The sequence below is a fragment of the Triturus cristatus genome, chromosome 12, assembly GCF_964204655.1.
Source record: "Triturus cristatus chromosome 12, aTriCri1.1, whole genome shotgun sequence".
Taxonomy (NCBI): Eukaryota; Metazoa; Chordata; class Amphibia; order Caudata; family Salamandridae; genus Triturus; species Triturus cristatus.
In genome coordinates, this window is record NC_140595.1 from 720995539 (window position 1) to 721015554 (window position 20016).

Below are 20016 nucleotides of genomic sequence, written 5' to 3' on the forward strand. Positions count from 1 at the left end.
TGGTGGTCACTCACCCTGTTGCGATTGTGTTGTGTCCTGTCGAGCAGTGTCCCGTCCCCTGACTCCGGCCACAGTCTCCACACTGATGACTGTCGACACCAGCTCCTCCATGCCATCCAGCTCGAGCTGTGGCGCTGGGCCCCCACCTCCAGTCTGCATTGCTGACTTCTGGTTGGCTGCAAGTTTCTCCTTGGCCTTTCGCTTGATGTCTATCCATCGCCTCTTGGCCTCGTCCATTGACCTCTTGTGCTCTCCGACGGCATTCACCATGTCCACGATGTCCCGCCATATTCCATTTTTGGTTCCCAATGACACGTTGGAGGTGACGAACAGTTGTTGATGGTGTTCCATCACCTCCGTGACTAGGATCCTGTTTTCCTGCGGACTGAACTTCGTCTTCCTCTTCTTCTTGTCCTTGCCCTTCCCTGTCCCCGAGGTCCCAGGCTCGTCGTCCGGGGTGCTTGTGGGGTTGCACTCGTCCTCTGTGCCTGCTCCGGCTGACTCCATGGTACTTGGGTGTTGGTCAGTTTGTGTTTGAGTTTTTATTCTACTTTTATAGTGATTTTTCCCACTTGCCATGTGTGTATTGCGGCCTGGCGCTGCTTATCGCTGGTTTCCTCATCGCACTTTGGCCCATCGCATGTTTTTTTGCGGTGAGGTTTGTGTTTTTATCTCCGTCGAGGTGGTTGTATCGCGGAATTGGCCGCAGTTTCGGCAGACTATCGCATGGTACTGCCTTGTTGTGAATTCCAAGTTGACACAGGGTTATTCTCCCGCGATAGGCTGCGATGTGTAAAGTTGCGTTAGCATTTTTTGGTGATGTTGAGCACACGCTCTTGTGAATATACCCCTCAGTTTTTTGTACACATGATGTCAAAATCAACAAAAACAAGCAACGTGTCATAAGAGGAAGCAGATATTGAGATTCTGCCTGTACAGCACATGTATTGTCATCTTTATAATACAATCCTATTACATTTTAGGTAATCCAAAAGTACTGCATAATTTCAAACAACAATGTTTACAAACAGTATTTTGCTTTTGCAATGTCATGCATGATGTCAGTGCTTGGAAAGTTTATAAAAACTAAAGTTGTCAAAAAAATATAAAATTTCACAAAAATCTTCCTGCACATCCACTTTAAAGAAAAATCACAGGAACCGATGAAATGCCACTGTTTTCAAAACAGTCCCTCTTGTTCTTGGTTTGATATTAGCTGATGCCTCATCACTGGCTCTCTGCTCCACCTTTTAACTCCATTTTGTTTGAATTTAGTTAAATAAAAAGAAAATATTACACAACAACAGAATAGGAAGCAAACTTTGTTCAATACACTTTTTTTTTTTACAAAAAGAAAATGTTTACTGTTTTCTAAACATGTTTTATAGCAAAAGGAGTCGGATGATCTTGACCACACGCTATTGTAAACATGAAAAGCAAGATACACATTTCTAGTTATGGCTTTCACACATCTGGGTGGGGGAGTTGGTGCTGTAAATATACACAAATAATTCCCTACGTTACAACTGGGCTAGCTATCATTCATGTTTCACATGTATCCAACAATCGGGGGTTGATAGAATCTAATTCTAAAAAAAAATACTATCAAATAAATCTATTTCAAGTTGTAAAACATCATATAGGAAGGTTGGGCTTTTTCATACTTGTTCCTAGTATGCTTGTAGTAAATATTCTCGGTCACCTTTACAATCGATGGCAAGAACACAGTACGTTTCCTCTTTTAAAAAAAAAACAATGCCTTGACTACAAAACCACATAAAAATGATTATATACAAAATGGTTATTGGAATTTTTGGTTGTGTCCAGTAGTTCTAGAAATAGCTGCTGCTGTTTATTTACGTTTCCTCAGTATTAAGTATATGATGCTGCTGACTAGAGTAAAAGCCAATGCAACCCAGGCTAAAATGAAGGAGTATCCATAGGTCCCTTCTTTAAGGCCTCCTGAGTAATTCATATTGGCATGGAAATCATCGTGCGTGGCTGTATAAATTGCTGCTCCAATTAGAACACAGAGAGACGACAAAAGCTGGACAATGAAGGTGAAAATAAACCCTCTCTCCTTGCTTTAGGCGAAACAGTTGAAGGACGAACCAAAAAAACGTCCAATGCAGCATAGGGTAGTAGACATGATCATGGTGGCTTGAATTGTCTGAAGGGCTTAAAAATCCTGAATGTTGTTTCCAATTTCTGTACAATTGGTGGTTGTTGAGACATTTAGACAGACTTGCCAGATATCTGTTGTAAAATCATTTCCAATCCACCATACATTTTGAATCGTGGAGATGAACTGCAGCTCTGCAGCTGTTAGATGAAAGACGATGGTGAACGCCAAAATAATCAACATCTTGTTAGTGTGCAAATCAGTCTATGATAAAGTTGGATCGGGGGTCCCTGGTGTCCAGTCTGTGCTGGGGGGGTCCCGGGGCTGCCGTGACGGGCCGGGGCTTGGGATGGGCGTCCTCTTCACGCTGCTGAAGCTGAGTGCTGTTTTCAAACCGAGTCCTCTCTCTCTCTCTCCCACCACTCCCGTCCCTCCCCCGCCCTCTCCTGCTGAAGGGTGAGGTCACAGGCGGAGGGTGTGGAAAGATTCTATGTCAGGCTCCGATTATGCTTCTCATTTTTCTTTACTGAAAATTCTCAGCAGCCAATCAGACAAGCATTTGCAATGCAATAGGTCTCGCATTTATACGAGTTTGAGTTATTGGCATTGTAAATGACAATGCTTTTTATTTAAGTTTGGCAACATAAATAAAAGGCACTGTCATTTACAATGCCAATAGCACAAACTCGTATAAAAGCGAGATCTATTGCTTTGCAAATGCTTGTTTAAGTGTTACCACTTGATCACCCTATAGCTAAAACCCGGTGAAAGTGTGGTGTTAGACTGAATGACGAACTAATGGTATATCAACCCGTGTGTGTAAAACCTTGGTAAGGTTAGACCAGGAAGTACCTCCAATGCGGTTAAAGCACTGTAATTCTGCAAGTAAAACACTCTGCGTAAATTTGCAGTCTAACTCGGATTACCAAGTGATTAGTAACGTAAACAACAAAAACAGCATCTCTCTAATGCCGAAGTCTTGCCACTATATCAGTAAAGAGCACGATCTACGGAAGGTAAAAGATGGGAATGAGTATCATGAGAGCGCATGTATACGTGGCCCCGAACACCAGGAATTAAACGAGCGTCTGCTTACCAGAAGATCGTCATTTAACGTCCCGATTCTATGAAAGAGAAAGTCTATGTAAATAATCTGTGTAACTCTAGGCCGTAACGGAGGAACTGAAATGCAGTGCTTAATTCCTAAACAACTCCCCGCTCTTGCCTTCAAACGTTCCGTGCGCGAGAAAACCACGTGACCGCTGGAAGGCGTGTGCACGTCAAGACGTGTGGGAATTTTCTTTTATAAGGAAGGAAAGTGATCATACAAGCCTATGCAACTTTATTGAAAGGTGACAACCACCTTATTTTACACAAAACAAAGAAGCCAATCAACCATGATACGAAATCGGGGTGTCAATCTAGTACCCCTTCAAAGTAACACGTGCTTAAAACGTGAAAAATATACTCGTGCATCTTTGTAGATAAACATGCTTACTAAGTGAAAAAACGCAACCATGAAACAGAGAATCAAAACTAAGAAATAAAAAAAATAAGTCGAAATCCAAAGTTTGCGGCATGAGACAGCTTGATAATGGCTGTGCCAGGGACTGGGAGCAAGGAGAAGGTAGGGATTGAAAATTGAGTGGGCTTTAGAGAGAAGGAGGGAGGGAAGAAGAAAGCAGAAGGTGCGAATTTGAACATAACAGCTGCCCACTTTGGAAGTGGAGTACTAGGATTGGCTCCAAATCCAGTGGTTCTGAAAAAAATCGCTTTACCTCCCCACCCCGTGCCTAAACAGGAATGTGACCATGAGTCATGTAAAACAGCAGAAAAATAGACGTGGTAATTTTATGTACGAGAATGCGGCAATACTGAACGTTTTACCTTGCATGTAGTATATTCTTGGAAATGGCATACTTAAGTAAATGTCTGTACTGTGTTAAAGTTAACCAGACTCTAGTAGACTGGCTAACCATTGAGTTCAGAATGTGGAAAAACGTGGAAGCTCTGTGCTTGTTAGTTGGACGAAGTCCCTCTCAAATATGGCCGCCATGTAAAGGAGGCTTCCTTAGTCCTCTTTCCATTATGAACATCCCGCCCTCGCTCTGCGTCCTCGGCAGCAGCAACGATCGTCCAACACTGGTTGTTGCTGTGGCGTTTGCAGGTGAGAGAAGAGGCGGCAATATTATGAAACCAGTAGGCGATGTGCGATTACGGGGTATGAGCAAATAATGATGAAAAGTGCAATATATAATAAAAGAAAACGAGGCCTGATGGGCACAGAAAACATGTATTGCGCACACGGCAGCAGCAACGATCGTCCAACACTGGTTGTTGCTGTGGCGTTTGCAGGTGAGAGAAGAGGCGGCAATATTATAAAACCAGTAGGCGATGTGCGATTACGGGGTATGAGCAAATAATGATGAAAAGTGCAATATATAATAAAAGAAAACGAGGCCTGATGGGCACAGAAAACATGTATTGCGCAAGAGACAGAAAGTAAATAACAGCGGCATGTGATAAAAGCAAAAGGATGGGACGGTGTATAATTAAAACAAGAAGGGCTGGGCGAGAAGGGAGGGGGGAATGCCAGCAACAGAGGAGCCCGCGAAAGTGAAAGTGATCGTGATTACGATCGCTACAGAGGAAAGACACATGGCGCTGCGCGCGTGCACGTTCACGTGCACTGTAGCTTTAGGCCACGGCAGCACTTTGAAAAGCCCAGTTATAAAATGTCTCTTCGAGCCTTTGGCTCGCGAGACCTAAAAAGTAAAAATAAAATACACACTGCAATACCCATAAACCTTAGTGGGTATCACATGACAACCATAGAGTAGACCCCTATAAAAGGAGCGCAAGAGAATACTACATCCTCTTTCTTTGCTGCTCCGCAGCCAGTTAAGTGTTTTCACCTTTTACTTTGTCTGTACATGCATGGTGCTTTCTGCTTATGTATGCTTGCTTTCTATGCTGTCATTGCATTTTACCTGTACTCTGATAGTGCTGCTGTGCGCGCTGCTCGCACTGCCGTTTTTAGCTGTGAGCGCTCCATGCGCTGTGTCTCTTGTCCGCCTCGCGGTCACTCGCGCTTTGTTTTTTCTTTGTTTTCGGAGGTTGCCGCATTGTTTCTGATTATGTGCCGATCCTTTTCAGGGGCACGCTTTGTTGGGAGCGCTTCTTGCCTCCCGGTCCCGGGCGCATTGTGCCTGTGATCCTCATTGTGGAGCAGGAGACGGGGAGTGAGGATGCATGCGCTCTGCTTGCGCAGTCCTCTTTCTAGCTCGGGTTTCGGCAGTTCCGCGCATGCGCGGCGGCCATTTTTTGCATACCGGGTTTCCCTCAGATCATTTACCGGTATTTCCGGAGCGCAGGAGCAGCGCTTTTCATTGCTCTACAACCACAAGCTTGCCAGCCTCCCAGCGACATCCAGGTCTTCTGTAAGGCTAGGGCTGTATAACTGGCATAGGCTCTGCCTAGAGTGGCATTGCTAGGCAAGCCCTTCATCCACATTTAAATATCTGTGTGCACTTTGGAATTCTACATTCCTGTGTTGCTTGGCTTGCCTGGGGTTAGCCACTCCCCCTTAATTGTCCTTGTCATTACCCTTAACATTGTTTACACCTCTGACAGTGCATATTATCTCCAATTTTTCCTCCTGTGGGTATATTTTGTCACTTATCAGTGCCAACAATGTCTGAATATTTTTATGATGAGACAGACTATTTTGAGGAGGAACCCTCTTGGTCATTGGAGCATGAGCTCGTCGAAGCTCTGGATGTGGGAGTCCAGCACTCCGTTAATAAGGCTATGGTCAGGGCTTTTGAACCCTTGAAGCGCCATTTATGTAATTATGCCTTGCAGCAGGGCTGGCTACCTGGCTCAATGTCCCGTTCTTCATCTGGTGGTAAGCATTCTAAAATCCCACACTCTTCAGATTTTGCAAAGCTAGCAAAAACCTTGGCCTCTGACCATTCTTATGGTTCTACGTCCAAAGTCACTTCTTCTAGCTCGCCTCCCAGAGATGATGGTAATACCTCCTCTGGTACGACGTCTGAGTCGGAGGCTTCTCCTCCTCCCGCTAAGAAACCGTGCAAAGAGCGGTTCGTGGATGTTCCCTCTCGTCCTAATTTACTGACCTTTGAGCCTTCTGCAATTGTCCACCCTAACTCTTCTTCATGGCTCCCCTCTACTGAGGTTGCAGACTATGTACACTCCCACTTGCGTCAACTTTTTGATAAGGATGTTAGAGCGCGTTTGCATTCAGAATGCCCACGTCCAGATCTGGCAGACAAGGAGGCTGATACTCCGGAAGTGGATCCTTCCATGTTCACATATCTAAAGAAATACACAAAGGATCCAAAGAAAGGTATAGATCGTGCATGGAGGTCCTGCCAGGATAAGTTGCTCGATTTGTCCAGCCCCCTAACGAAAATTTGGGATTTGGGTTTCAAATCCAAAGCCTCAGGGCAGATCATCAATCCTGATGATTTAATTGGATGGGCTCAACGTGCCATATGTTTATTGGGCAATGCCAATTGTGCCATGTCCAGTGAGCGCCGCCGCTCTATTCTTTTAAAACTCGATCCTAAATTGGCAGAGTTGTCTTCATCTGAGTCTGGCCCTTTGGCTCAGGGTCTCCTCTTTGGTCAACCTTTTTTGAAGGAGTTAACTAAGTTTGTCGCAACCTTCAGTGGCCTTGATAAGGCACAAGGTTCCTTAAAGCGGGCTTTTCGGACGGTTTTTGGACGGGCTGGACGACATCGGGGGCGGTCGTTCGGCCGAGGTTATCGACGGGGCACCCAGCGAGGCTATGATTCCCAACGTGGAAAGTATCAGGATTCCACTTCTTCCGCTAACTTCTATCCCACACGTGGATCCCGCAACTACAACAAAAAAGGACGCTATGGGGTAACCAAGGAGGTCAACGTGACGCCACTGCTTCATGTGAGCTTGATTCCCTTTTCAGAGGTTCAATTGGGGGCCGACTACAGTACTTTCTCCACAAATGGCAAGAGATCTCGCAGGATGCGTGGATCCTGGATTCGGTGCAGGGTTACAAAATAGAGTTTTTTTATTCCCCCACTCAGACTCTTTCCCCGCCACCGATGGTTTTTTCCCATCTGGATCAGGTGTTCATTTCCAGCGAGATCGAGTTTCTGCTTCAGAAAGGGGCCATAGTGCAGACGGTTTGTCATCCCCAGGGCTTTGTCAGCAACGTCTTCCTAGTTCAGAAGAAGGGGAGTGGATCCAGGCTTGTCTTAAATCTCAGGGAGTTCAATGGCTGGATGATATATCGTCACTTCAAGATGGAGGGAATCCATCTTCTTCGCGATCTCCTTCAGGAAGGGGACTGGATGGTCCGTCTAGATCTGAAGGACGCTTGTCTCTCAGTGCCCATTTATGGGCCTCATCGTCGTTTTCTTCAGTTCCAATGGCAGGGAATGTGGTACGAGTACAAAGTCCTTCCTTTCGGCCTCTCGTCAGCACCTTGGTGCTTCACGAAACTTCTGAGGCCTGTGGTCGAGTTTCTTCGTGCCAGAGGCGTTCGCCTCATCATTTATCTGGACGACATTCTCATCATGGGTCACTGTCCTCGTCTAGTATTGCGGCATCTTGCCTGGACCATAGATCTATTACAGAATCTGGGATTCCTAGTCAACCCTCAAAAATCTGTGTTGATTCCCTCTCAGTCTGTGGAGTTTCTGGGCTTTCTAGTCAACTCCCTCACTTGTCAACTTCTCTTACCCAATCAGAAGATCAGATCGATCAAGAGAGAGTTGAGGTTGATTTTGAACAAACAGACTGTGTCCTTGAGGTCTGCAGCCCGGGTTGTCGGGTTGTTAGCTTCCTCTATACAAGCAATCTTCCCGGGTCCCCTTCATTACCGAGCACTTCAACGGCTCAAGATACGCCATCTCTAGAAAGGCCTCAAGTACTCCGATCAGATTCCCCTCTCGGAGGAGGCGAGGTGGGAGATGTTGTGGTGGTTGGAACATATGGAGTCGTGGAACGGCCAAGCCCTATTCGGCACCACTCCGGAAGTAGTGATCGAATCCGATGCCAGTCGGTGGGGTTGGGGAGCCCGATGCGGTCAAGTGTCCACAGGCAGCCGTTGGTCTCCGGAGGAATTGAATCTCCACATCAATTGCCTGGAACGTCTGGCTGGCTCCTTTGCGATTCAATGCCTCTCGCCCCGTCAGACGAATTGTTGCATTCTTCTCCGCATGGACAATGTGTCGGCGGTTTGTTATGTGAACAAGTTGGGCGGGACCCGGTCCCGCCTTCTTGCGGAGATTGCAAAGGAATTTTGCCATTTTTGCCTTCAGAACAAATTGTTTGTGGTGGCGGAGTACCTGCCAGGGTGCAGCAATCAAGTTGTCGATTAGAATTCCCGACATCTCCGGGATTTCAGCGACTAGAGGCTTCACCCTCGGGTGTTCCGGTTAGTGACCCAGATGTGGGGCCCTTGTCAGATCGATCTGTTTGCCTCCAGACTCAACAAACAGATTCCGGTGTTCTTCAGCTGGCGCCCGGATCCGGAGGCTCTTGCCACGGATGCTTTTCTGCAGGTGTGGCCCCCAACACTTTGTTATGCTTTTCCTCCGTTTGTAATGGTTCCAAGGGTCCTGGCCCGAGCCAAATGTTATCAGTCGGAATTGATTCTGATCACTGCTCTATGGAGGGCTCAACCGTGGTTCCCGGTTCTTCTGGAAATGTTATGTGCGGTTCCGGTCCTTCTTCCCCAGTGGCGGACTCTCTTGTTAGACCCTCTCCAATCTCCGCATCCGTTGATGACATCAGGTCAACTCATGCTGGTTGCTTGGCGCATTTTGGGTATCGCTGGAAAGTCCCGGGCCTTTCGAGAGACGCTACCAGATTCATCGGCGAGGCTTGGGCGCCCAACACACACAAGCGTTATGCTACAGCATGGAAACGATGGTGTGATTGGTGCTCTCAACGGCAGGTGGATCCCGTTACAGCAGATGTCTCCTTGGAAGAGAATTTTCTTGCGTCCTTAGCCGCTTTAGGCCTTGCTTATCGCACTGTCAATAATTTCTGATCTGCCGTCTCGGCGGGACACGTGGCCATTGACGGCAAACCTCTTGGTCAACATCCATTATTATGTAAATTACATAGAGGTATCCGGCTGGTAAAACCTCCCTGTCCTAAATATTCTGAGTTTTGGGATGTCTCCATTGTCTTACGTTTCTTGGACTCCTGGCCCGTTAATCATTGTTTATCTCGTAAGCAGCTTTCTGCCAAACTCACTATGTTGCTTTTTTTAGTATCCTGCAAAGGCGTTTCTGATGTTCGCGCTCTAGATCTCGCGGGTCGCAGATTCTCTCCAGAGGGTGTTACTTTTTTGGTCACGGGATGCACTAAGTGCAACACTGCTTCTGTCACCTATCCTGCATTTCCTGACAATCCAAAATTGTGTGTTGTACAGTGTATCCGGGATTACGAGGTGAGTACTGCAGGTCTTCGACAAGATATGGGGGGTCAATTATGAATTGCTCTACATAAACCTTTTCGACCAGTGACTCCAGCTACACTAGCAAGATGGGTGCGTTGGCTCATGGGTGAAGCTAGTATTGATGTTTCTAGATTTGGTGCTCATTCTGCTTGTGGGTTTATGGCCTCCAAGGCCTTTTCTGTGGGAGTCAGTTTATTGGACATTATGAATTCTGCTGATTGGTCCTCGGACATTACTTTTAAAACTTTTTATTATAAACCTATTGTGACTGTTGCATCTGTTGTGGTGGCTCAGCTTTGAACAAGCATAATCAGAGCCTCCGGTCCTGACATAGAATTCAAAATTTGCGAACATTCGTGACAAGAATTTTCAATTCTATTAAGGACACGGAGGCGAGGATTATCCCACCCGTATTTCAGCACTGTATTATCTGATTTGAGTTTGTTTGTTTGTTTGTTTAACAGCTTTATTTCGATTGTTACATCATAAAAGCAACACAAGAAAAAAAAAAAAAAAAAAGAAACAAGTTATCAAGCAATTAGACGATTAAAAGTCACCAGTTAAACAGTAATTAACAGCCGTTTTGTCCTGATCGTCCAAGCCCATGACAGAAATTTCGCAAGGCTAAAAACATACAAGGGCCGGGTATCTGATATTAAAATTCGAAGTGCCACAGATGAATGCCTGGTGCCCAAGGTCCTACACACGGGCTTAAGCCACGTTTGCCTTGGGCAAGCATAGGCCGGGCAAACAAACACAAAATGTTCAATTGACTCTTTGGGAGTACTACAGAAGGGACAAAACGCAACTGTCTGGTAAGGCGGTTTCCAGCAAGATGTTAGGGCACGCACAGGGAGGGACCCCACTCTAAATCTAAAATAAAGGGCCCGGTCATATGGCTTCCAGACCAAATCCAGGTAGAGCTCCAGGCAGGGTGAATCCTTATGCACTAAAAACTCCTCTGTGAGCCTGCCATGAGTAGAATCCGTGGAAATTCTGCTTCTAACCCAGTTCCAATATAAGGTTTTCAAGGCTGCTTTCGGAGGGGAAGACCTATTTTCCCAAGCTTCTCTAAGGCCTAGTTTACCAAGCATAGACTTGACATCAGTAAGCCATCTGATCCTACCCCAGCCTACCATAGACATCACCTCTGCTAGGCCTTTAGCATACTTAGCGAGTTCGGAGACGCGCCATAGCCTGGCCCATAAGAGCAGTGGACGCAATCTTGCTACATCGCTAATTTGCTGGCAACCAAGGTCCAAAAGGAGGGGTAACGTAGGTGTACTCTCCGGGAGAGAAATAATGCATTTTAGGAACTTATTCTCAAACCTAGTTAGGACACTGATGTTAGAGGTACCCCAAAGTTCAGCGCCATACAAAGCGGAACTAACTCCCTTTGCCCTGTAGATATCCAAAACAGGGACAATAGGCTTGGTCGAAGAAGATCTCTGCTCTCTGACAAGTGCCCCTATAACCCTTTTATGGTTAAGAGACATTTTTAATATATGAGGGGTCCACTGCATGGAATCTGTGATACGGATCCCTAGGTAGTCAAAAACAGTAACCCTTTCCAGAGAGGTTTCACTAAGGACAGGGGGACGGCCTAATTTTTTTGGGGAATTTAATACCAAGTACTTCGTTTTATTTGTATTTATTACTAGGCCCCGTTGGTCACAGAAGGTCTGAAAGTTGTTTAAAAGTCTCTGTAGGCCCGCCGAGCTTTTTGAGATTAAAAGGGTATCATCAGCAAAGAGAAGGGTGGGAATTCTCTCCCCTGCCAATGATGGTGCGTCCGAAGGTTGTTTGAGTAGATGGTCCACAACCCCATTCACGTAAAGTGAAAAGAGGGTGGGAGCCAGGACGCAGCCCTGGCGCACCCCTTTTGCCACTGGGATCCTGCTGGTTTTCTGGCCATCAGTACCCCAGCGCACCTGCGCGTAATTGCCATCATGCAGGCGCACTAAGATAGAGAGGATGTTTGGTGGAATCCCCATTTCAGCTAACACGCCCCATAGCTGTCCTCTGGGCACAAGGTCGAAGGCAGTCTTCAGGTCAATAAATGCCAAATAAAGACTGCCTCCGCCTATCACTACCACCTTCCAGTATAGTAGTAAAAGCCTGAAGGCCTGCTCTATCGTGCCCGTTCCAGCCCTAAAACCAGCCTGATAGTCCGACAGAATCTCTTCGTCGTTAATCCATTGGAGGATTCTTTCTAGGACCACCTTTCCCACAACCTTCTGGGTTGAATCCAATAAACTTATTGGTCGGTAATTGGCAGGGTCGTCCCTCCGACCTTTCTTAAAGATAGGGACAACCTCTGCCCCCTTCCAAGAGTCGGGAATGGCTGCTCCTTTGTCGATTGCACTGATCAGAAAATGAATAAGCTTCCCCCACCTCTGCAGGTTTGAGCGCAGCAGATCCCCCGGAACTCCATCGGGTCCCGCTGCTTTCTTGGGCACAATACACCTAATAGCGTGTTCTACTTCTTTGATTGTGAATGGGGAGACTATTTCATTTCCCATGGGTACTAAGGGTCCATAGGATGCAGGAGGGGCAAAAGCCTCTTGATGGTTCGAATACAAGTTAGTAAAATGTTCGAACCAGTCCTGACCAGTTATATATACGTTATAAAGTTACTAACAGGTCTGTTCCTTTCCCTAATAGTATTCCAAAAACGGGCTGCATCCCGCCCAGTGCTTGCTTCTCTTAGGGTTTGCCAGTATGCGTCTTCCCATTCCTTTTTTGCAATCCCAATCACTCGTTTGTATTCTGCTCTAGCCTGCAGCACAAGGGGCTGCGACTTTGTCCTAACAGCTTGAATGAGGCACGCCTTCAATTCTCTACATTTTGACGTATACCACCCCTGCTTTTCTTTTGACCTGGGGTGGCCATCCGGCCTACCTACACGAGCTTGCGCCTTGAAGAGATTACCAATCGAGTTGATAGTCTCCTCAAACATCAGCGTAGTCCTGGGTAAGGCAGATTGATCTAAAGAGATTGTTGCCATCTCGCTTAGTGTGGTTTCCAAAAATTGATCTATAGCCTGTAGTTTTGGTGCATCAGAGGCTACTTTCCGCCATTTGAGGCGCCTACCACAATTAGACAGAGTGACGTCCGATGTTATCCTTTTGACTGGTGATAGGGTTGGGGTATTATGATTTAACCATAGGTGCCTTAAAGAAAGCGAAAAGGAAATTGTGATCGCTATCTGTGGTAGGTATTACAGCCATATCCACAACAGACTGCCAAAGGTCAAAATCAAGCAAGATGTAATCGATCCGGGAAGAGTGGTTAACCCTGTTGTATGTATGACTGCCCAATGGGTCAGAGGTGGTTCTTCCATTAACAGCTCGCAAGCCGTACTCCAAGGTCATAGAATTTAGCTGAGTCGCCCTCTCTGACCATCTCTTTATCGGCTCAGCAGATAGTGCTGGAATACCCCTCCTCGCATCATCCTCTAACACACCCAAAATATCTTCTGCGGCAAGGGGTTCGAACGTGCAGTTCAAGTCTCCTGCAATCATGACTTGGGCATCCTCACCACACTCATCTAAGACTTTCTCCAGTGACACTATAGTGGGGGAAAGAGAGCTACCTCTAGTACCTCTGGCATACACATTCAGAATCTCTAGGTGCCCCCTAGATCCTGAGCCTTTCAGTGAAATTCAAAGAATGTCCATTGAGCCACTATGCTTCTGTGTAATACTACACCCCAGGGAGATATCCACCCAGATGAGGAGTCCCCCCGAAGGCCGGCCCCTCCCGGATGATGACTGAAGGGCAGGCAGATAATATGTGGAATACCCAACTTTATAAACAGGTTCAAGGCGCGAAACAGGTAGAGTCCCAGCTCTAGCGGTCCAAGACAGCAACGAGAACAGTTCACTAGTCCCAGGCAAAGCAGACAATCCCAGTGGTGCTACACGGCTGCAGACACTTATTTGCTGAGGGAGGGGCGGGGCAGGCAGGGAGAGCGACCCAGGTGTTGCGGGTCTCGACCTCACGCAGGGACTCCTGGTACTTTGAGTCCCTGCGGGTCAGCTCGCAGCCCTGATGTTCCCCACACACGCGCCAACAACAACAATGATGCCCCAAAGGTCCTCACAGCAGGCAGGATCACCGCAGGCAGGAAGGACGAAGCGGGACCCGCACAGCGGGTCCGGTGAGGAGTGACGTTGAAACAGGTAGAGTCCCAGCTCTAGCGGTCCAAGACAGCAACGAGAACAGTTCACTAGTCCCAGGCAAAGCAGACAATCCCAGTGGTGCTACACGGCTGCAGACACTTATTTGCTGAGGGAGGGGCGGGGCAGGCAGGGAGAGCGACCCAGGTGTTGCGGGTCTCGACCTCACGCAGGGACTCCTGGTACTTTGAGTCCCTGCGGGTCAGCTCACAGCCCTGATGTTCCCCACACACGCGCCAACAACAACAATGATGCCCCAAAGGTCCTCACAGCATGCAGGATCACCGCAGGCAGGAAGGACGAAGCGGGACCCGCGCAGCGGGTCCGGCGAGGAGCGACGTTGAAACAGGTAGAGTCCCAGCTCTAGCGGTCCAAGACAGCAACGAGAACAGTTCACTAGTCCCAGGCAAAGCAGACAATCCCAGTGGTGCTACACGGCTGCAGACACTTATTTGCTGAGAGAGGGGCGGGGCAGGCAGGGAGAGCGTCCCAGGTGTTGCGGGTCTCGACCTCACGCAGGGACTCCTGGTACTTTGAGTCCCTGTGGGTCAGCTCGCAGCCCTGATGTTCCCCACACACGCGCCAACAACAACAATGATGCCCCAAAGGTCCTCACAGCACGCAGGATCACCGCAGGCAGGAAGGACGAAGCGGGACCCGCGCAGCGGGTCCGGCGAGGAGCGACGTTGAAACAGGTAGAGTCCCAGCTCTAGCGGTCCAAGACAGCAATGAGAACAGTTCACTAGTCCCAGGCAAAGCAGACAATCCCAGTGGTGCTACACGGCTGCAGACACTTATTTGCTGAGGGAGGGGCGGGGCAGGCAGGGAGAGCGACCCAGGTGTTGCGGGTCTCGACCTCACGCAGGGACTCCTGGTAATTTGAGTCCCTGCGGGTCAGCTCGCAGCCCTGATGTTCCCCACACACGCGCCAACAACAACAATGATGCCCCAAAGGTCCTCACAGCACGCAGGATCACCGCAGGCAGGAAGGACGAAGCGGGACCCGCACAGCGGGTCCGGTGAGGAGTGACGTTGAAACAGGTAGAGTCCCAGCTCTAGCGGTCCAAGACAGCAACGAGAACAGTTCACTAGTCCCAGGCAAAGCAGACAATCCCAGTGGTGCTACACGGCTGCAGACACTTATTTGCTGAGGGAGGGGCGGGGCAGGCAGGGAGAGCGACCCAGGTGTTGCGGGTCTCGACCTCACGCAGGGACTCCTGGTACTTTGAGTCCCTGCGGGTCAGCTCACAGCCCTGATGTTCCCCACACACGCGCCAACAACAACAATGATGCCCCAAAGGTCCTCACAGCATGCAGGATCACCGCAGGCAGGAAAAACGAAGCGGGACCCGCGCAGCGGGTCCGGCGAGGAGCGACGTTGAAACAGGTAGAGTCCCAGCTCTAGCGGTCCAAGACAGCAACGAGAACAGTTCACTAGTCCCAGGCAAAGCAGACAATCCCAGTGGTGCTACACGGCTGCAGACACTTATTTGCTGAGAGAGGGGCGGGGCAGGCAGGGAGAGCGACCCAGGTGTGGCGGGTCTCGACCTCACGCAGGGACTCCTGGTACTTTGAGTCCCTGCGGGTCAGCTCGCAGCCCTGATGTTCCCCACACACGCGCCAACAACAACAATGATGCCCCAAAGGTCCTCACAGCACGCAGGATCACCGCAGGCAGGAAGGACGAAGCGGGACCCGCGCAGCGGGTCCGGCGAGGAGCGACGTTGAAACAGGTAGAGTCCCAGCTCTAGCGGTCCAAGACAGCAATGAGAACAGTTCACTAGTCCCAGGCAAAGCAGACAATCCCAGTGGTGCTACACGGCTGCAGACACTTATTTGCTGAGGGAGGGGCGGGGCAGGCAGGGAGAGCGGCCCAGGTGTTGCGGGTCTCGACCTCACGCAGGGACTCCTGGTACTTTGAGTCCCTGCGGGTCAGCTCGCAGCCCTGATGTTCCCCACACACGCGCCAACAACAACAATGATGCCCCAAAGGTCCTCACAGCACGCAGGATCACCGCAGGCAGGAAGGACGAAGCGGGACCCGCGCAGCGGGTCCGGCGAGGAGCGACGTTAGAGTCCCAGCTCTAGCGGTCCAAGACAGCAACGAGAACAGTTCACTAGTCCCAGGCAAAGCAGACAATCTGATTTGAGTTGTTTATATACTACAATGTATGCTTATATTGTTTTGACCATCCTCTTATGCTTTATCTATTCCTGGGAGTATGGTATCACGGCTTATCTTTCCGTTTCAGGTTCTGATCTCAAGTAAAGTTTGCTGCCTTTCGCCTTTGAAGAGAGTATTCGAGTTCTCCAAGAGGATGCTGTTCATTGAAGCTGCCTTCAAGTTTATGGTTGCTGTTCGTTGGCCTGGGATATTTTCCTTATGAAGAATGGATTTTTTCTTTTTCGCAGTTACCGGATCTCAGACTGTGTTTTTTCTTGGACTTAACTGTTATTTCGCACAAAGAAAGAGGATGTAGTATTCTCTTGTGCTCCTTTTATAGGGGTCTACTCTATGGTTGTCATGTGATACCCACTAAGGTTTATGGTTATTGTAGTGTGTATTTTTTTTTACTTTTCTGATTGGCTGCTGAGAATTTTCAGTAAAGAAAAATGAGAAGCATAATCCTCGCCTATGTGTCCTTAATAGAATTGAAAATTCTTGTCACGAATGTTCGCAAATTTTGAACTCTTCAATACACTTTCATCTTGTAGCATATTACTCTAGTTTAAAGTTTACTAAAATTTCCCATTGTTGGAGACTGTGTTGCAGTTTCTTTTTTCTGAGACTTTTGTGGTCTGCAGTTACCCATAACATGTCGGGACAGAAGTACAAAGCATTTTTGAGATCACAAACAACTTGATTTGGAGAGTTGGGCTGTTTGCTACCACAAAAAGCTTTTTTCAATGTGTAAAAGACAAATTGCAATTCCATAACTTGTTATCGAATCGCAATTTGGTTTTGGGAACCAATTCCAAAACAGTATTTGGAAGGGGAATGTTTAGGGTTTCTTTTCCAAATACTGAATCAAAGTGATATGAATTAATGTTTTGCAACTGAATTCCTGTTGTAAAACAGTAATTCCTAACTGTGAATTCCATATTGGTGGTAATCCACTCGCAAATGGCAAAGGTTACTATAGGACCCTTTGAGACGGTTAAGCAAAATATTTTTAAGAGCAGGCAGTGGTCCCACACACTACTGCCTGCTCTAAAAAATGAAACTTACAAGTTTAATTTTGTTTTTTGAAATGCATCCAGTTTTCCTTTATGGAAAATTGGCTGCATTTAAAAAAAAATCATTTATTAAAAAGCAATCACAGACATGATGGTCTGCTCCGCGGTTCACTGATCTCAGTGATGGCTGCGATTCCTAATGGGTCACCAAATTGTGACCTACCTCGTTAACATTTATGAAGTAGGTCAATTTGCGACCCACTTGGAATCTCTATTTTAAAAATAAAACTGCCATACATTAAGAATTACAATTTCTAAATTGTGATTCAGTGAGTTTCACATTTTGGAAATCGCAATTCCTAATATTGATACTTTTGGCCCTTTGTTTTTAATAAAAATATAATTAATATACATATTTATATGGACTTTTAGTCATCCTTCTTCACCCGTTGGTCTGCTTTAATGTAATTCTCATTTTAGTTCCTCCTACCACAGCATAAAGCATAGGGGACCGTTTCAGCCAACTGCAGCCACTGGCTTGCAGGGCTATGAGTGATGTTTTCAGCCCACTGCAGCCACTGGCTTGCAGGGCTATGAGTGATGGCATTCTGCTCTTTCATAAGTTGCACATCCATACAATAACTAAATCTTTTGTGCCTGGAACTACCGACGAAAATTTTGAAAATATAAATACATGGATTCTTGACATGTGAGTCTTCCAACGTAAAACATTCACAAGTAAAATAAACATTGTTAATGCCAAAAACCAGCAGCAAATGCCTGACCTATTGACTTTACCAGTGCTTGATTAGAAGTACTGCTTGTCTTCTCTTTGTTGCTTTTATCTTGGCTGAGACCTCTTGTAGTCTTCTCTTAATCAGTATTTGTTACAGTTCCTTTTGTCTGAGATGTTCTTGCAGTCCCCTCTATTTGGCTTTTCTTCCACTTTCCTATCAAGTCTCATGCTCTGCTTCAGTTTCCTTTTTTTCTGAAACTTGCATGCAGTTCTGTCTTGTCAGATCTTTGTTCTAATTGACTTTTGACTGAGACACTTGCAGTTCCTTCTGGTCGGGTGGTTGTCACATTTGCATCTTGTCTGGGACTGTGTAGCACTTTAAAAAGGTCTAGACTTTGTTAAAGTTTTTCTTATCAACGACTTTGTTACAGCTCCTCTTTTTCGGACGCTATCTTACCACTCTAATGGTTAGGTCGAGCCTAGAGTCAGTGCGCATGCACTGCTCTGAGAGACTTGTTGTGGTGGAGTACGGAGTAGAAACCCCACCCACTCTCCACCAATGTTTGTCATTGGCTTGTGTCTTTGTCCTTTGTAAATGCAGGCTTCTGATTGGTTAAGGATTGTTAGTCCCTCCTCAGTACCCCCTTGTTTTCACTAGTCACCTCCCATGGCGACAGGCCCCTTTACTTTGGTTGTTAAATGGGATGCTTCATTTTAGTCTGTAAGCACTCTTTTCTTTATTGAGTTTCTTACTTGCAGGCATGACGTGCTGTGCTACATGCAGTATGCCATGCCTGCTTTCTGCCATGTTTGCCTGCCCCCACCACCGTTCCGAGGTCGCAGGTTTTAATTTATTTTTTCGCTGGCGGCCGCCCGCCATTTCCTTTTGTTTTCATTCCTTTTGTTGCAATCTTGGCACCGGCTCGGGTGCCCTGGTTGCATCAAAATTTAGAAATAGAAAAACAAGTGCTTTTCTGTTTCTTTACTTTTGAGGCAATCGTGTTGTTTGGGACTTTTTTTGCAGATCCCTGCTGTCTGGTATTTGTCGCACTTTCCTCTTGTCTGAAACTTAGTTGCATTTATCCTGTCTGACACATTCTTGCGGCTGTACTGAGTTCTGTCTTGCCTGGATTTTACTTTCCTTCTGTCTGAATGACTCTGTGGCAGTTCTTTCTGGTTTGCTGGTGAACACGGGTATCTTGTCTGGAATGTTGTTCTGTCCCCATCATGTCTGAGCGCTTGTTTCAGTTTCCTCTTGCATGACACATTGTTAGAATTTCTCCTTGACTGTAATCTCAGGGAATGATTACTCTGCCTTGAAAGTAATGACAAGCTGAAAAGGTATTGTTATAAGGTTATCGAATATCAAAGAATCTTGAACCATTAATGATAAGCATTATAGCAATGGGATGGATGGAACCCCAATGGAAAAGAAACCAAACTTACCCCTCCACAACTGCACAAAAGACATCTATAAACTCAGCGAACTTCAATGGCGCACCCGTCTCTGTGGCGCAATCGGTTAGCGCGTTCGGCTGTTAACCGAAAGGTTGGTGGTTCGAGCCCACCCAGGGACGCTACTTTTCATTTTTAAATAGTCTTTGCAGATAGCGTGGACAATCTTTACGTAATAACGACTAGCGTGACGTTCATAACCCATTCCCATAGGTACTCTCCCAAGGACCCTTTTGTCTTTATTGTTGCTCAAATCTGAGAGCCTAGTTGCCGAGCAGGCTGCAGCAGGAGCCAGCCTCCGTGCCTACGCACCCACGTCGACGAGTGAGCTGAGGCTGCAAAGTTATCTGACACCGTAGGAAGCGCGGAGAAGGAGGCAGTGTCTGCATCTGCATGGGACCAAATACTTTAATATCCAATACAGGAAATTGGGGGGAAAACATGTTTTAAAAAATATATATATATATTTTCGCGACGCGATTATAAAACTACAAAAAAACTTTCCCTGACAACCTCCTTCTCTGCGGGGGGTGGTCAGGTCTTGGATCAGAGAGGGCGAAGCAGGCAAGGAGCCCTCAGAGGGGACGCCACGCAGCGCACTTGTAGGCCATCTTAGACCCAGACACCACTAGAGTCATAATCCTGGCTCCTCTGGGCACGGCTGCCCTGCTTTTAATGTTCTATATTTAGCAGTTCTTAGTAGGATTTTCGTGCTAGTGAGTGACAGTGTAAGTAGAGAGCGCTTCTCTCCACAGATGCTGTACGTTTAGTGACCGCGCGTCAGCACTGTAGCGCGACGCGGCCTGGTGTCGCAGTTACAGCTATGGCGCTTTAGTAAAGGACACACACACACCGGCATACAGTTCTG

The 20016-nt window shown here is 47.2% G+C and overlaps 1 non-coding gene and 1 pseudogene across 1 annotated transcript; one reads left to right on the forward strand and one right to left on the reverse strand.

Annotated features, from left to right (window-relative positions):
* Nucleotides 1-1335: 1335 nt before the first annotated feature.
* LOC146780846 (epithelial membrane protein 2 pseudogene) lies at nt 1336-2515 on the reverse strand (annotated as a pseudogene).
* Nucleotides 2516-19196: 16681 nt separating this feature from the next.
* TRNAN-GUU (transfer RNA asparagine (anticodon GUU)) lies at nt 19197-19270 on the forward strand. Its single transcript has one exon. It is a non-coding gene; the product is annotated as a tRNA-Asn (tRNA).
* The last annotated feature ends 746 nt before the right edge of the window (nt 19271-20016 follow it).